Source organism: Aulonocara sp. 'chitande type north' Nkhata Bay, linkage group LG2, assembly GCF_057382095.1.
Source record: "Aulonocara sp. 'chitande type north' Nkhata Bay isolate Kocher_YH1m ecotype deep benthic linkage group LG2, A_spYH_male_GT1.1, whole genome shotgun sequence".
NCBI lineage: Eukaryota > Metazoa > Chordata > Actinopteri > Cichliformes > Cichlidae > Aulonocara > Aulonocara sp. 'chitande type north' Nkhata Bay.
In genome coordinates, this window is record NC_141345.1 from 5,697,636 (window position 1) to 5,713,679 (window position 16,044).

Here is a 16,044-nt window from a genome sequence, read left to right on the forward strand (position 1 = left end):
CATGGATGGATCAGTTTGTAGGCTGTGTGTGGTCAGCAGCAGGCTGCTGGGTGTGGACCAAGAGGGAAAGCCCAGCATGTGAAACCCATCAGCAGAAGGCCAGAACAAAGGTGCACAGACAAACGCAGCCCAGACACTCAGGCAGGACGAGTAAAATAAATGGCAGCAAACACAGTATGATGTGGTAAAATGTGCTTTCTTTCACAAACAGATAGCACAAACAAGAATCACAAGAATCTCCTTTGTGGTTCTTGTTTTTCTTTTGAGTACATTAATAAAAAGTTGAAATAAAGTGGCAATAAAATTCATGCACTGAAGACCACACGAAACCCTAATTCACCCTACTACCTGTTGCCTTCACATTCCATTTGCATCCCTTGTCCACAGAATCAAAAATGACCCTTCTTCACTAAAGATCGAACATAAAGCAATTGCATTTTAAATGGAAGCCCATTTTGCATTAAGAAACACTATCAGCAATCAGAAATTGTGTATATCAGAGTTCTCTGTTTTTACTGTCCTGAAAACTGCATTAATTCAGTGGATGCGGTTAGGTTCAAAACAACGTAATATAAGAGGGCAACCAATTCAATCTAAGAGGGATCCAATTTTTATCCATTCATGTACCAGCTACTGGCTTTTTGCTGTTATGTTCTCATATCGCGTGAGAGTTTATTTGCCAGGTGTCAGAAGTCTAATAATGAATAAAGTTCAGGATATGCTTAAAAACTCACCTCAGCCGTCATCAGAAGGAAGTGCGCTTCACTGACTCATCAACTTGTCTCAGGCTTTCCACAAAGTTTCACAGTTGACCTTAAAGTAAGATGCTGCAAGCTTACCTTGCAGTGTATTACTTTTTAAGGTCTAAAGACCTTAAAGTGCGCTATAGATTGAAGTGATTTGAACTGACAACAGGGCTAATTCAGCACTTCAAGTTAACATCAATAAAAGTTTTTAAATTTATTCTGATTTCCGTTTGTTTTCATTGCCTGTGCTATCTGTTATTTAGTTCAAATTGTGGGTAGATAATGCTGTGCTGTCATGTGACCTGTTCTCTCATGTGTGCCTTTCTCTTGTTTTGTATGTATTTCTCGTTTGTTATTTATTCCTATTTTATTCCTGCAATTGGTATGGAATTCATTTTTTTTTTAAATTGATCAGTGTTTTGAAATTAGATGTGATGAAGATGTGACCTTAATTTACAAAATCAACATCATGTTGGATTCAATGAGACATGAAACTAGTGCATGAAACAGGTCTCAGTAAATGTTCTCATAGACTGCAATACACTGCCCCCTGCTGGTCATTATAAAGTCTGCAGATGTAATTTGACATGAATGTCATATTTGTGAAACAAAATAAAGGACTCTGTAAAATAAATGAAAATCAAATATTTATATACAGAATATTTATGTAAAAATGCTGAAAAAGACATTTGAACAAGATGCACACCCAGTAAAATAAAAAAAAAAAAGAAAAGTCAGTTTTATCATGTGACTATCATGCTGTCATTTCTGCACAATGCACTTTACACCAGATCAAAATAAAACACTGTGAGGTCGTTCTAACCGGAAGCCCAGAGAGCTTCGACAATGCAGCACAATGCCCTGAAGCATCAGCATCAAAATATACTTCAAGTACCAAAAAGTACTCATTGTGCAGAATGCCCTATTTTTGAATAGCTGGACATTTTAATTACTTTATCACCAGCTGTGACTACAGCTGATAATCAACCATGTTTCATAGGGATGTGACTACATTTAGAAATGTCACGCATTTTTAGGTATAAAGCAAAAGATGCAATGAAATAAATAAGCTATCACATATTAATCCAAATGAATTCACTGAAATACATCTGCACATTTCTGCAGCCTGACTTATTACACACGTGAACACAGTACACATTTGTTTACTGCAAGCTTGTTTCAGAGATGTGATGCAGTTAAATCTGTATGCGTCTGTTTCCTTGTAGTGTTAGTAGAGATGGTGAACCTGACACAATCCTGTGTTTGGTGTGAAGGAAACCAGTTAACAGCCGGTTTAGTAAAATTCTCTTGAACTCATGGAAAACTCATCGTCGTCTCGAAGTGAGCAGCTGAAGCGTCCCGTGTGATCAGAGGTCCTCGTCGTCCTCGCTCACCATGACGTCGAGCTCTTTGTCTTTCCGTACGACGCTCTCGGTGATGAACTCCTTGTGCTGCTCCTCCAGCTCACGCAGCTCCGCCTGCAGGCGCTCCAGGTGGAGCACTCGCCGGTTCCTCAGCAGCCGGCTGGGGAATGGGTTCATGTCGTTGAAGGCGATGCTGGTCAGCTTCCTGCATGGACACACGCAGGTGGAAAGGACTCGATCACCAACACAGAGGAACTGGAAACTGATCAGCTTGAGTGTTTCTGTTTTATGCTGCTTGATACTTCAGGTACTGCAGTTTGAGCAGGAAATACTGGACTGACTGGACCACATGTATCCGAGAGCTGCAGATACTTAAAAATCTTTAAATCGTTGTTACTGTGATCAGGGAAATTTAAACTTCTCACAAAATTTCAGTAAAAAGGGTTTGAAGCTCAAAGATTCAACAGCTACATCCGCTACACTTCTGAGAGTGTAACAGCTCGTAGATTAAGGCGGGTGGAGGCGAGTGCGTACCTGGCATTGGAGACGGTCTTTGTGAAGAAGCGTGGGTACTGGTAGATCTCCACGCTGTCGTGAATCTTCAGGATGTCGTCCTCTTTGTATTTGAACAGAGCCAGAGTGTATCTGAAGATCACCTGCAGCACAGACACGCATTTCATAACAGGACACTCACGCCACACAATTAATTGGAAACTTTGAGGAGGTGAGTCATAAAATTACTCTTTCAGTTGTGGTGCAGTTGGGCCCTTTACTCATTACAGCTCTGATCGATTTCCAATAAGCCACTTGGTTCCTCAGTTGCCAGATAATATTAACTTACTTGGTAGTTGAGCTTTAAGTTTAAATTAAACTTTTGGGTTGGATCTACGTGGCTGAAGCTGTTGTCAGCATTTATCCCTGTGTGGTATATATTTCTGTGTCTGAACTGTGATTTTATTTCCTGAGACAAACGATGTAAAAGCTGTGCTGCATTTGTCACATTGCAGAAACAAGCCCAAAGCCATTGTCCCGCTCATCGTCTGGATTTACGCTGCTTGTGGTAGACTGTGAGGTCGTTACTAGAATGATCTGCTTTCCCACTCCTATTTCATGTCACATGACAGTTCCCCATGCTTAGTAAACAATGTCTTATTACTCCTAAAATGTAAATAAAGACATCTAAAGGTGAAAACAAAATCATTTTTGTTTCCATGGACACTACTGTGGTGCATTCAAGTGTTGTCTGCATTTCTGTCATGGTGTGTTCGGGTGTATGGTACCTTGGTACCCTCATACAGGAAGGCGTCCCACAGAGGCATCAGGATGTCGCTGGGCAGACTCTCCACAAAAACCACCAGGAACCAGTTGAAGGTGACCAGAGAGACGTCAATGTTGTGATCCTCAAAGTGAGATGCCAGGCGAGGAAGCTTCTCCGCCATGAAGTCCTTCAGCACGCGCTGGTCCGCCTGAGCACAAAGACTCACAGAGATCAGCCTCACTGATCACTAAAACAGATCACAGCAGGCAAGCAGGTGAGTGTGTCTGCTGACCTGAGAGGCCACCAGATTCTTGGTGTAGTAGTCCTGAGGCATGATGGCTTCCACCACTGCCACCAGACACCAGAAGGCGTCTTCGTCACTTTGGAGGACCAGCAGAGCGAGGGCCGCTAACCTGTGGACATTGATGGAAGGTGAGGTTCTGCCTGGAAGGCGGGTCCACATAAGAACTCAGATATAAAATTTATACTTTTGTTCTGACCTGTTGAGTACCTGGCAGTAGCCAATGGCAGGGTTATGCCCGGAGAAGGCCAGAAGGATGCGGCGGAGCTGCTGGAGGGCGGGGCTGGAGGGCGGGGCTGGACGGCGAGGAGAAGTGTTGATTGGTCGTCAGGGTTCGGTGAAGGTCCAGCTGGACCTGCCTGGAGGCAGGATTAGGAGCTGTCCGACTCTTCTCACACAGCTGGAAACAGAACAGGATTACTGAGTGCTCGCCAGCATTCCCAACAGGAAGGAGGAGGAGCCACCTGTGCTCAGGTGCGGATAAAGCACTCTGTTGGCAGAGGTATGAAAATGCGCAGTAAAATCTAACGTGCATAGCTAACTTCATCAACGACATTTTGGGAGGAATAATCACACATCAGCCTTCGGCCATTTTTTGATGAACGCATACGCCCCCTAGAGCGCGCTAACTTTATTAACAGCCACACAAATGTAAAGCACACATCAAACATAAATAAACCATTTGACTGTCTCCATAATTGAGAGCATTTTCTCTTCTTATTTCAACACCCCCACTTGCTCTCATATTATGATGCTCTTAAGTAAACAAAAAAAACAACAAACAAAAGGTTTCTTCCTCAGTACTGTATACATGTTCGTATACCATGTTAATGCCCAAACATAAACTTCTCAAACTTGAACAGCTTAACTTTTGTTGCAGGCTTTGTCATTACATCTGCAACCATCTCTTCTGTTGAACAATAATCCAGAGTTATTTTTCCTGCACTCACAGTTGATCTCACAAAGTTGTACTTTATGTCAACATGTTTACATCTCTGTCTCGTCACAGGATTCTTCGCCAACGCAATTGCACCCTGATTATCTTCATGAACTTTTGGCGGTGCATATTTTTGTCCATCAATACCTTGTAACAGTTGCATTAGGTACAAAACTTCTTGTAGGGTCGCAGCTAAAGCCATGTACTCCGCTTCACAGGTAGATAATGCAACAGTAGGTTGTCTTTTGGTTTTCCATGAGATTAAAGGACCATCTACAGACAAGCTTATGCAATAACCAGTTGTACTCCGTCTGTCTGTTACATCAGCTGCCCAATCAGCATCGCTGTATGCCCACAACCTCAGTTCTTTGTTGTCACATTTCCTGTAACACAGTTCTTTCTCGGTTGTCCCTTTCAGATACCTCAGTACTAGAGCAGGGCGATATGGCCAAAAATATTTATCACGATATATATTTGAAAATTTGCGATAACGATATAACTGACGATATAATTGATGCGAGACAAAATACAACTCCACAACATTACTAGCGCAAAAAGAAAACCTTCCATTTATTTTCACTTAAATAAGAAGCTGGTTTTTATGTACATTAAAGCTTTATAAAAATGTAACAGTGCAAATACAAATTCCTTGCTGAAAGTTTAACCAAAAGGCATTTCCATTAGAAATGGGCTGACATATCCTGAGCATAACCATATATAATATCCACTGAAGTTAAAAAGAGGTGCTTTGCAAAATTAAACTGCAGTATGCAATACGTATTTTTCGGACCATAAGGTGCACGGGATTATAACGCACATCAAGCGAAACAAAGCAGTCAGATAAATCAAACTTTATTAAACTCATTCTTCTTGCTTCCTCCACTTCTGTACCATTGATTCATTAATGTTGAATTCTCTGGCAGCTGCTCTATTCCCATGTTGTTGCAGTATATTAATGACTAACCTCGTATTGTGGATGGATTATCTCAGTTGTTCTCCTGACTGAAGTTTGGTCTGTTTACAGCACCCTGCCATGCGATTGCATTTGTCTCTAACCATGAGGAACCTTAACGTTAACTTTTATAAGTGGAAAAGTGTTAGTGTTCGTCCTCCAGCTTCCCTGTTTATGTTATGCTAACATAGCTGTGTCGCTAGCGATTACCTAGCACATCATTATATACCAGCTAGCCCAACTTCAGTAACCCTACAAACGTCACTGCTGTTTAGTTTCCTGTCTTCATTTATGTTGGAAGTGATAGCAGAGCTGTACGTTTGATTTTTTTCAGAAATCTCTCCGTCAGAACATGCAATATCATGCTTAGGTAACTAGCGAGCTAACTTCCGCTAGCTTCCCGCTAACTTCTAACTCTGTTAAATGTAATAAATTTTGTTTTAATGGATGCCTGGAAGTTAAACTTCATAGTTACACCTGGTAAAGCAGCAATGCTGATCGTTTTATTAAAGATGAAAGAATTTAGACAGTTTTTAACGCTCAGTGATGCTGCAGTGTTCGTTTGAACTGAAGAATTAAGGAGTTTAGGACCCAGATTACTCCCAGATTTAAGAGCATCTTAGTCCGACAAATACGACAATAACGACGGCCGCTTGCATGTTCTGCAAAAAAATGTGCTTTGTCGTGTATCTGACGGACAAACACCAAACCAGTTCCACATCACTGAAGTTGCACCATTTTTACAAACCAATTCTGGTTCATCTGTTTCACTCAACAATCGGCCGTGTGCGTATGAAAACAAAGGCACTGCGCATGCGCGTTTTACTCATATTCTATCGCGATATTTCATTTTCCTATTGTTGCCTAACATTATACCGGTATTACCGTGAACGGTATAATATGGCCCAGCCCTACTCAGTACATGTTTTACTGTAGTCCATTTGTCTTCAGTTGGCTCAGTAAAGTACTGTGAAAGTTTACTGACTATAAAACTCAAGTCCGGTCTTGTGCATGTAGCCAAATAGATCAGACTACCAACTGCCTCTCTGTACCTTTTGACATCACTCATCTTTTCTGCATCATCAGCATAGTTCAGTTTTTGCTCACAAGGTGTCTGTCTTTCTTTACAATCCTGCATGTTGAATCTTTCAAGTATTTTTTCCACATATTGTTTTTGTGACATTTTTACACAGTTATCACTCTGGTCAAAATCTATACCAATGAAATGTCTCAGTTTACCCAAATCCTTCATTTTGAATTTTGCTGCAAGCATTTTCTTCACAACAGTTAGTTCACTTTCATCACTAGCAGCAATGATCAGGTCATCTACCCATACAATCAGAATCACCTTCTTATTTTCTGTCATTTTTGTGTAAACACAATGGTCAGCGGGGTTTTGCACAAAGTTGTTCTCACTCAGATATTCATGCAACAACTTGTTCCAATTCCGGCCTGATTGTTTTAGCCCATATAGCGACTTTTTCAACTTGCACACCAGTTTTTCATTTGTGTCGGATTTTACCTCATAACCCTCAGGTTGTTCCATGAATACCTCACAATCTATTGGTGCATGAAGATAGGCAGCTTTAACATCCATCTGGTGTAAAAGCATGTTTTCTTGTGCTGCCTTTTGCATCAACACTCTGATACTAGTCAGGTTAGCAGTAGGGGAAAAGGTTTCTTCATAATCCACACCTATCCTCTGACTATATCCTTTAGCAACATAACGTGCCTTGTACTTCTCAGATCCATCAACATTGTTTTTGACTGCGTACACCCATCTACCCCCCACTGTCTTCTTACCCTCAGGCAAAGTGGTTAAGGTAAATGTGTCATTTTCTCTTAGTGATTGCATCTCTTCATCCATTGCACTGACCCATTTCTCTGAGTTAGATGAAGTTATTGCTTCCTTGAATGTTTGGGGAATGTTACACATTGCTCTGTAACAATAATCCATGTTTGTAAGTACTTGATCACAATCCTCCTTATCAGTAACATATTCACTTAAATACCCAGGCCTCTTTCTCACTCTGGAAGGATACCTTGCAGCCTCGCAGTCGAGTTCATTCTCCTGTGACTGGCTGCTCATCTCAGACATGCTTACTGGGATCTGTTCCTGAGTATCTGTGTGTTCTGTACTCACATCAGTCTGTTCTCTGGTCTTGGTGAACCTGTTTGGTGTCTCAAAGTCACCCTCATCATCTGGCACCTTGTCAGTCTGTGTTTGTCTCTCTACTCTTGTTTTAGTCTCAAACTTCACCAGTCTATGCTTCTGTACTTTCCCACTGCCCGGGTAGTAGACCATATAAGCTGGACTGTTCTTGTCATATCCAACAAAAATTCCTTTCTCACACCTTGAGTCTAGTTTTCTCTTGTTCTGCCTGTAGGCATAACACACTGACCCAAATGTCTGCATCCTGGAAAGGTTTGGCCTTCTTCCTGTCAGCATTAAATATGGTGTCTGTTCTGTGCGTCTGTTAAAACATCTATTCCTCACTACAGCTGCTGTTTGCACTGCGTAAGTCCACAACTCTTTAGGTAACTGTTTCTCTATTAACATAAGATAAGATAAGATAACTCTTTATTGTCATTGCACAGTCATACATAGTACAGTAGTACAATGAAATTGGAAAAAACTGTCCTACGTCGGCACTACATATAACACAACACGACACGATATGACACATCACAACGTAACAAACAACACAACACAGTATATTAACTTAGTATAAAAAAGAAGAATAAGTGTATGTGTATTGCACACTGTTATTATTGCACATTAATTATTATTGCACCTTGTTATAAATATAAATATTATTGTTATCGTTTTAAACATTGTTACCTCCCCCTAAAAAGTCCAGGGAGGTATCCAGTCAGGTCAGCTATTTACATTGATCAGGGCTATTGCCCTGTTGTAAAAGCTGTCCTTGAGTCTATTTGTTCGGGACCTCAGCAGCCTGAACCTCCTGCCAGACGGCAGCAGCTTAAACACCTTAAACAGCTTAAACATACACCTGGCCATATCAAAAAGAGTACGCCAATTGCGTTCTGCAGTACCATTTTGGTGTGGTGAGTATGGTGCTGAGGTCTCATGCCTGATTCCATTTTTGCTAAGGAGTGCCTGATACTCATTTCCCATAAACTCTGTTCCATTGTCAGACCTGATACATTTAACTTGCCCATACGGGGCTGTATCAGCCAAAAACTTCTGTGTTGCTTTTGCTGTGTCACTCTTATTTTTCAGAAAATACACAAACACTGCACTGGAATAGTCATCAGTGAATGATAGTGCAAATCTATATCCATCTCTGGACTCTGAGTCTACTGGACCAGCTAGATCTGTGTGTACCAGCTCTAAGGCGGTTTTGGCTCGTGCATCAGGGTCCCTGTTTCTAGTTTGAACAAACTTTCCCTGTGTGCACACTTCACACTTCACCAGCCGGCAGGTGTGGCAAGGCATCCAGCACCTAACCAACTATAAGATCAATCTCGGAGCTGCGGACGGTGACCTGGAGCTGGCAGAGGAGCTGAATATCTTCTTTGCCCGCTTTGAGACCAGGGTACCGGAGGTATTGGAGCCACAGCAGCAACACGCCACCCATAGCAGCACCACCCTCACCCTGGAAGAGCACGAGGTGAGGCGCATGCTGCAGGCTGTTAACCCGAGGAAGGCGGCGGGTCCTGATGGTGTGCCAGGTCGAATATTGAGGGATTGTGCAGGACAGCTGGCTGGGATCTTCACCAGGATTTTCAACAAATCCCTCGCACAGGCGACTGTCCCACTCTGCCTGAAGTCCTCCACCATAGTCCCCTTGCCTAAGAAGCCCCACATCACCGGCCTGAATGACTACAGACCGGTGGCACTCACCCCAGTGGTAATGAAATGCTTTGAGAAGCTGGTCCGCAGACACATCACAGCAGCCCTGCCCCGCAGCCTGGATCCACACCAGTTTGCCTACAGAGCAAACCGATCCACGGAAGACGCTGTAGCCACAGCACTCCATGCTGCATTAACTCACCTGGAAGAGCATGGTAGCTATGTGCGGATGCTCTTCGTGGATTACTGCTCAGCTTTTAACAACATCCTTCCACACAAACTGGTGGCCAAGCTACAAGACCTGGGGCTTCCATACAGCACCTGCATGTGGATCAATAGCTTCCTCTCGGGCCGTAGACAGAGAGTCAGAGTTGGCCATCACACATCCTCAGCCCTGAGTCTCAGCACTGGCTCACCCCAGGGCTGTGTGCTCAGTCCACTGCTCTACTCTCTCTACACACACGACTGCACTCCTCGCCACCACAGCAACATCTTTGTGAAATTTGCAGATGACACCACAGTGGTGGGGCTCATTTCCAAGGGAGACGAGTCTACGTACAGAGACGAGGTGGAGCAGCTGACGTCATGGTGTAAGGCCAATAACCTCCTCCTCAACACTTCAAAAACCAAAGAACTCATAATAGACTTCAGAAGGAAAAAGGCAGAGATCCAACCACTATTCATAAATGGGGACTGTGTAGAAAGGGTGGCAAGCTTCCGCTTCCTGGGAGTCAATATAGAGGAGAACCTTTCCTGGAGTGTGAACACCTCCGAGCTGCTGAAAAAGGCCCAACAGAGACTGTACTTCCTGAGAATTCTCAGGAGGAATAACATCACACAGAGACTGCTGGTGTCCTTCTACAGAGCCACCATTGAGAGTGTTCTAACTTACTGCATATGCATCTGGTACACTAGCTGCACAGGGGCTCAGAGGAAAGCACTCCAAGGGATCATTAACACCGCCCAAAAGATCACTGGCTGCCCTCTCCCCACACTGGAAGTTCTACACAACGCCCACTGTTTTAAAAAGGCCCAAAACATCATAAAAGACACCTCACATCCTGGCCACTCCCTGTTCGAACTGTTGCCCTCAGGCAGACGGTACAGGGCAATCAGAGCAAGGACTAATAGACTCAAACACAGCTGTTATCCAACTGCAATAACACATCTGAATACTACAAAAAAATGTCCATCACGCCACTCTTGTGTTAATCTATGCACGGTCTGAAGTAGGGCTGGGCAATATATCGAGTTTTTTAAAAATATCGATATATTTTCATACGAGATATAAGATGTGGCAATATCGTTTATATCGATATAGTCTATGTTACGTTATAATTATACTTGTGGAGCCGCAGGTTTGCCTCTCTTTCGTCCACTTTTGTCTCTACGCAACGTTACTCGGCCTCACCTCTCCTTCACTGAACACAACTCCCCCTCCCCCATAGCTTCACCTGCAGGCAATGACAAGATGAAAGCGGAAAATCTCCGTTAGCGAGTTACCGTGCGTGGGGCTGGACGGCGTCAACGTGTTAGCGAGCTAACCGCGCTAACGACATGCAGCCAGGAGGGGCTGCACGGCCTAAAATCCTTTCATTTTCTCAAAAATCGACAGTGCGCCTTATGTATGAATTCTGGTTGTGCTTACTGACCGCGAACCGATTTTATGTGGTACACAGCGCTCGGCAATCTGTCAAAAAATGTTTTAATATGACTTTGCTAAGCTACGGAGCTGCACCACTTGATGGATTGTCGGAGGATTACGGCTACCGAGGAGGAGCCTCGCGGAGTGATACGTACTGTGTGTGTATAAGGACCACAAACGGCACCTGTTCAGAGACGTGGTGCAGCTGTGAAATCTGTCTCTTTGTTATTATGCTCAGCGTCTATTAGTTTACATTTTGACTGCACAATTGTAAGCTTTTTGTTATGCACAAAACCAACATTGTTTTCTTTTATTTATGGACCATGATTATTTAATAAATGCTGATAATTTATTTTTGAGTAATTTCTTCATGTACATCTACACTGTATGTAAATAAAAGTGCCCGTGTGACATCTGGGACACAGTGTGACTAAGAACTCTCTTTTTGTTCTTAACTTATGGCTTTAAAAAAAAAATCGAGATATATCTTATATCGCCATCCAGCTAAAAAATATCGAGATATGAATTTTGGGTCATATCGCCCAGCCCTAGTCTGAAGCATGTGTGTGGGAATGTATGTGAATGTTTTACTGTTATATCTTATTAGTATTTTAAGTATTCTATTTTATTTATTGAATTTTATTGTTTTATTTATATTTTGATATTGCTAGGGATGATGCAATGATCGGGGACCATTCTTAATTTCGTTGTTCTCATGACAATGAAGTTTCTGATTCTGATTCTGAAATGCAAGACAGATTTGTCTGTTTTTCCTTTGATTGCCATACCATCAACAACCCCCTGTAATTTCTGAATGTCATCATAATTACAGTGACCAAGAATTTCATGCCATGTTTGCATGTCATAGCAACCCTTACACTGGTCTTTACCTTCAGTGTTTACTGTTTGTAGGTAGTACAGTCTGTTGTACTCATATATTGGGAACCTTGTACCGTCTTTGTGTCGCAGGGTGTCTTTTCCTTGCTTGAAGATCATAGTTGCTCCATTTGAGGTAGCTGCTTTCACAGAGAAGATGTCTTGTGGATACGATGGGATGTACAGTGCCTGTTTCAAGGTTGTTTTGTGGCACTGCCCCCTGCTGTCCATCAAGCAAAACTCTGCCTCCCCTCTTTGCTCTGCAACTCCAGTGCACTTGGTGCCGTCAGCCAACTCTAGGTAGTGTGACTTGGGCTGGAAACTTTACATGTGCTGAATGCAGGTCAGCTTTGAAAGTTTATGAGACGTTAATAAGTGCGCCTTCTCCTCTCAGGACATTACGTCTGTGACGGCGTTCACCAGATGAGCGGAAGAGACGACGTCACAGACAGCCGGCTCACGTACGATGACGAGTTGGTCTGCCAGACCACGTGTGAGTCTGTGTGTGAGCAGCGGCAGAGAACAGCTTACCTGCTATTCTATAAAAGACAGGTGACGTCTCCCAGCAAACAGTCAGCATGTCTGTGCAAATATTCAGTGTAACTTGTAGAAAAACCCTCACACTCAGTTTATTTGTGTTTTTCTTTTTCTATTTCTTACTTTCTTTGCCGCACTAGAAAGGCAGCAGAGTCGGGACTCAGATCTGCAGCAACACCTTCATTGTTATTGTTATTATTGTTGTTAGTACTCTTGTTGTTATGATTGATATTGTTACTGTTATGATCAGTTTTATTATTATTATTATCATTATTAATTTTTTAATACATTTGTTAATCTTTATTATTAGTAGTAGTAATGTTGTTGTTTATGTTGTTATTGTTATTATTATTACTGGTATTTTTGACATTATTATTATTATTTTGTTGTTATTGTCATTATTAGTAGAAGTAGTATTAGTTATATCATTTTTATATCAGCCTGGAGTGAACAACATGAAAGCATGGATCCATCCTCCCTCACATTCACAATTCAGGCTGCTGGTGTAATCGTGCGGGGGATATTGTCCTGGTACACTTTGGGACCTTTAAATGCTACAGTCTGAGTATTGTTATGACCACAGTGTACCCTCTTCTGATGGCTGAAAGTAAAAGGGGGTCCAGTACCGGTTCCGGTACCAGGCCTACTGACAATTTAACATAATGTAAAATGGTAACATCGTAAACATAATGTTACAATTTAACATAATGTAAAATGGTAACATTGTAAACAGAATGTTACCATTTAACACAATGTGAAATGGTAACATTGTAAACAGAATGTTACCATTTAACACAATGTAAAATGGTAACATTGTAAACAGAATGTTACCATTTAACACAATGTAAAATGGTAACATTGTAAACAGAATGTTACCATTTAACACAATGTAAAATGGTAACATTGTAAACAGAATGTTACCATTTAACATAATGTGAAATGGTAACATTGTAAACAGAATGTTACCATTTAACATAATGTAAAATGGTAACATTGTAAACAGAATGTTACCATTTAACACAATGTGAAATGGTAACATTGTAAACAGAATGTTACCATTTAACATAATGTGAAATGGTAACATTGTAAACAGAATGTTGCCATTTAACATTATGTTAAATATAACTAACGGATTTACTTTACCAAATGGACCATCCCGGCCTTGCCGTATTGGTCTATTTGATTCACCTTTGTTTTTATTGTTTATTTTATTTTCACTTGCTACACATAGGACAGACATGACTGGGGGAAAGAAAGGGGAGAAAGAAAGAGGGAAAGAAAAACAGCAGGGAAGAGGAATGGTGATAAAGGGCAAAAAACAAAAACCAACAAAACAAACAGACAAAAAATATATATATCAGTCACTTCAACTCAAAGAAGTCCAGACGCTTTTCTTTCCAAGCTCCTTTGACTGACTGTTAGGACAACTTATTTATTGCAAGCATGCAGTACAAGAATAACTCGATGTTTCTGACTTTGCATTACGAATTGTTTACCCACTGACAAACATTTCAAATGAAATTAAATTAAAAAACAATTTGTGGTAACCTGATTTTAATTCAAAAAGAATCATTAACAACACTTCTTGTAATGGTGTCAAAATCAGCCCAACTTTTATTTTCAAATGCAAAAAGTAAAAGAAAATGAGCCAACATACTGGACACATATAATTGTCAATATAATTGTTTATAAACAATTATACTGTCATCATTGTTACAGATATGGAAACTTTATTAACAATTTGTCCAAGTAAAAAAATGCCCTGCTAATTGTTGGGGTTTTCTCTCCTCTAGCCCTTTCCTTTAAGCTCTTCTTTACATCCCCCCACCCCCACCTTTTCTTTTTTCTTAATAATATAACAATAAAAACAATTGGCTGCATTTTAAATGTGTCAGATCAATGTCTTTATTCAAGAATACAAGAAATGGTAATAGCTGCATGTGTGTTTGTGTGTGTGCATAATATGCATACTTTACTTGTTGGATCCAAATCCCACAAGGAATCAAATAAAACAAGAAGACAAACAAAAACAAAACAAAAATATATTTCTCTCCCTTCCCAGGTCAGGTTCACAAAAGCATTGCAGCTCTTTATTCCTCTTGTACAGCTCCAGAGTCTGTAAGCCAAAAAGAAACTAATGAGGTTCCAACACCCAGTGTTTCTGTAAACACAGATGAAAATGAACAGTCATCCACATCTAAAAGATTTGTAGATTCGAGGGACCGGTATAATACATCTAGTACATCTTTGTTTAAACCTCAGAACACAAAAAGGGAACAAACCATTGTATACAGATTTAAAAGTGCGCAAAGCAACGAACAGTCACCCTCTGAAACAGCTGAGGTTATCACAACCATTGTTTCTGTAAATACACAGGAACAGTCACCCACCTCAAAAAGATTAGTATATTCAAGGGACCAGTGTATCTACTCTGGTCAAAAGAATCCATGCTTCGTACTGATGTCCACAATTCTTTTTTATTCCTCTCACAATCATGGAGCACCGTGAAAACTAGAAACCAGTAAAATAATATCAATAGCACATATGACATCCATCTCAGCCACTTATTTCTTTTCACAAGGTGCACAAGTGCTTAACAAATAACAGCATAATGTTTTTACCGTGTACGCCTTGTAAAACCAGTAGTAGAAAAGTTGTAGGTTCGTGCTCTTGTGGGGGAGACGTATGTTATCCACCACCTCGATAGCTAGCCGAGAGTTCGAGGGTCACTAGAGCCGCCGAGAACGCATGAACTACTTACGGTAGGACATTTTGCCAAAGTAAGACGTTTTGTCAGAACACCGAGTCCTCAGGAGGATGCAGCCCATGAATTTGGACACGATCTCAGATGCACTTCTGGTGTTGTCATGGCAACCCACACAAACATTTCAGCGTCAGCTACAATGAGGCGGAGCCCTTACTGAAACACTGAGCTCAGGTAGAGTGAAAGACAACATTTTTCCGCATCCAAAACAGCAGCGCTGTTCCTGTGACCTCTAGTAAAGCCTCTACTTGGGAAAAGGGAGTCTTTCATCAAAGCATCCTGCAGAAGTTGAATAAAAATATGCAAATGTTTAAATGATGCAACTTAATGAAGGCTGACAGCAGTTGTACTATTTTACATTGCAGCGAACAGGGGTGACCATTATTTTCAACGTTTTTACAGCATTTTTCACATTGAAAGTGAAATAATATAAATAATGTCTCAATTAAATTGCGTTAATATTTAAAAATACAAAAACTACAGCTTTGTTCACAAGCCAATAAAAATGTACTTGGGCCAGTGGTAAATGAAAATAACACTTATTCAGCACCTGGTTGTTGCGGCTGCATCAGGACACCAGATGTTCAGCCTCCATCCTGTAGGCAGACTTATCCCCGTCTGAGAGGAGTCCAATAATGGTGGTGTCATCTGCAAGCTTAATTAATTTGACAGACTGGTGGTTGGAGGTGCGGCAGTTGGTGTACAGGGAGAAGGGCATAGAAGAAAGAACACAGCCCTGAGGGGAGCTCGTGCTGATGGTCCGGGAGTCCAAGACATTCTTCCCCAGCCTCACTGGTTGCTTCCTGTCCGTCAGGAAGTCAGTGATCCACCGGCAGATGGGATCAGG

The 16,044-nt window shown here is 41.4% G+C and overlaps 1 pseudogene; it reads right to left on the minus strand.

The window, feature by feature from the left end:
* Window positions 1–2,113: 2,113 nt before the first annotated feature.
* LOC147337344 (TBC1 domain family member 2A-like) lies at window positions 2,114–7,974 on the minus strand (annotated as a pseudogene).
* Between the last annotated feature and the right edge of the window lie 8,070 nt (window positions 7,975–16,044).